The 2,500-nt window shown below is 76.4% G+C and overlaps 2 non-coding genes across 2 annotated transcripts in view; both read right to left on the reverse strand.

The window, feature by feature from the left end:
- Positions 1 to 210, reverse strand: part of LOC140692424 (28S ribosomal RNA) — a 5,187-nt gene extending 4,977 nt beyond the window's left edge. The window contains exon 1 of the ribosomal RNA XR_012067996.1: positions 1 to 210. This exon is cut by the window's left edge and continues 4,977 nt beyond it. This is a non-coding gene — a ribosomal RNA (28S ribosomal RNA).
- Positions 211 to 1,477: 1,267 nt separating this feature from the next.
- Positions 1,478 to 1,630, reverse strand: LOC140692470 (5.8S ribosomal RNA). The gene has a single exon (XR_012068041.1). It is a non-coding gene; the product is annotated as a 5.8S ribosomal RNA (ribosomal RNA).
- Positions 1,631 to 2,500: the final 870 nt, after the last annotated feature.

The raw sequence follows: 2,500 nt of genomic DNA on the forward strand, positions 1-2,500 counted from the left end.
TCGATCAGAAGGACTTGGGCCCCCCACGAGCGGCGCCGGGGAGTGGGGCTTCCGTACGCCACATGTCCCGCGCCCCACCGCGGGGCGGGGATTCGGCGCTGGGCTCTTCCCTGTTCACTCGCCGTTACTGAGGGAATCCTGGTTAGTTTCTTTTCCTCCGCTGACTAATATGCTTAAATTCAGCGGGTCGCCACGTCTGATCTGAGGTCGCGGCTCGGAGGGGGGGCGGAGGGCGGACGACGGCCGGCCGGCCCGCCCGACAGGACGGACGGACGCCACACCGACCGACCGCCCGCCCGCCCGCGGAGGACGGTGCCCGCGAAGCGGGAGAGGGCGGAGGGAAGAGGGCTACGCGCGAGGCGCCGAACCGCGGTCGACCGCCCGGTCCCCCTCCCTCCCTCCCTCTCAACCGACCCCACCCGCCCACGGACGCCCAAACACGGGGTTCGGGCGGGCGGGCGGGCGGGCGGCCGGAAGGAAGAAGGGAGGCGGACGGGACGGGACGGGAGCACGAGCCGGCGACGTGGCACGGGACGGGCGGGCGGCGGCGAGAGGGGAAGGCGCGCGCGACGCCGGGCCCAGGCCGGAGGCATCGTCGTGCCGGGGAGGAGGGGAGAGGGGGCGGCGGCGGCGGCGGCGGCGGCCGTCGGTCGGGAGGCGGGCGGGTCGGGAGGAACCCGGCGGCCGCCCCGCGGCGACCGTCGGGGCCCCTTCCCCCACCACGCGACGCCAACCGCCCCGGCGCGAGCCGCCCCGCTCCGCTCCGCTCCCACCCGTCCTCCGCACGGCCACGAGACGTCCCCGACGGGCGACGGACGCCCGGCGGCGCCCCCCCACCCCGACGAACGCCACCCCGAGGGCCCAGGGGCACGAAGCGCGGCCGCGGCCGCAGCCCGGGGGAAAGCGCGCAGCGGCGAGCGACGCCGCGGCGTCCCGCGGGTCGCCGCCGGGGCACGCATCCCCGGGGCGCGGCCGCGCGCGCGCCTCGGCCACGGCGAGAGCCGCCCGTCCCGACGGGGCGAGGCGGGGGCCGCGGGGGCGCGCGGCAGGGGGGTGGGGGGCGGCGCGGCCCGGAGGCCCAAACCGCCCCCACCCACACCCCGGCACCACCGCGACACACCCGGGGACGCGCCCCAGAGACCGCTTGCGGCGCGAGGGGGGCTCCCGGCGGGACCGCGGCGGCCACGGCCACGGCCACGCGCGAGCTCCCCCCCATCTTTTTTCTCCCTTCCCTTTCGCGGGCGGCACCTCCCGGGCCTCGACGCCGCCTGCCGCCGCCTGCCGACCGCCCGCCGCCGCCCGCACCCTCCCGGGCGCGGGGGCGGGGTCGGCCGCAGGAGGGACAGACGGCGCGAGGGCAGAGGCACCGTGTCTGCACTTAGGGGGACGGAGGGCACCGCGGCCCTGCGAGGAAACCCCCAGCCGCGCGACCCACCCACGGGCACACACCCGAGGGGGGGCGCGATTGATCGTCAAGCGACGCTCAGACAGGCGTAGCCCCGGGAGGAACCCGGGGCCGCAAGTGCGTTCGAAGTGTCGATGATCAATGTGTCCTGCAATTCACATTAATTCTCGCAGCTAGCTGCGTTCTTCATCGACGCACGAGCCGAGTGATCCACCGCTAAGAGTCGTACGAGAATTTTGTTCTGCCTTTGGTTCTGTGGCACGGCACGTCTCCCGCCCACCACACCCCGGGAGGGTGAGGTGGGGGGTCGCCTCGGGCCGGCAGAGTCAGAGAGAAATCAGACCGGAGGGTCGGGAAGGTTTCACAACGGGGCGCAGCCGGCACCGACACGGCGCGTGCCGGCTCGGACACCCCACAGGCGCCCGGGGGTTCCCGCCTCCCGCAGGGACGCGGGGGTCGCACCAACCACGCGGCCACCGACCGTCCCGACGGGCCGCCGGGCGGGCGAGGCCCCACCCGACGGCCGCGGCGGCGGCGGCGGCAGCGAGCGACGTGGTGCGGCGCCTCGGCCCAGGGGAGGCGGAGTCTGGGGGACGACGAGGGACGGACCTCCCGAGTCCCCACGGGCCCGACCGCCCCGACCCCAAGGCGGACGGGCGACTCCCCCCTAAGGGTCTTTAAACCTCCGCGCCGGGACGCGCTAGGTACCTGGAGAGGGCGAGGCGGGCGAGGGAGGCGTGGACGGCACGGACCCCCCCCACCCGGAGCCCCAAACGTCGGCCACCGCCCCGACGCCGACCGCCACACTCCAGCCACGGCCGGCGGTCCTCGCCGCCGCGGGCCCTCGACACGGGGCCACACCGTGCACCGGCCGGCCACCGCCCCCCGCCACCACCGAGTCCCACCGCCAACGCCAACGCGTGCCGACGGCAACCTAACCCCACTCCCCACGAGGCCGGGCAGAGAGGGCCCTCCCCCCGCGTCCAGACAGACCGCACGCCCTCCTTCCCACCTCCACCCACAACCCCCCCAAGGCCCGGCAGGACCCCCAACCCGCACCCGCAGTTCCCGGGGTCCCCTTCTCGCCACGGGGGA

This window comes from Vicugna pacos, unplaced genomic scaffold (genome assembly GCF_048564905.1).
Source record: "Vicugna pacos unplaced genomic scaffold, VicPac4 scaffold_5, whole genome shotgun sequence".
Classification (NCBI taxonomy): domain Eukaryota; kingdom Metazoa; phylum Chordata; class Mammalia; order Artiodactyla; family Camelidae; genus Vicugna; species Vicugna pacos.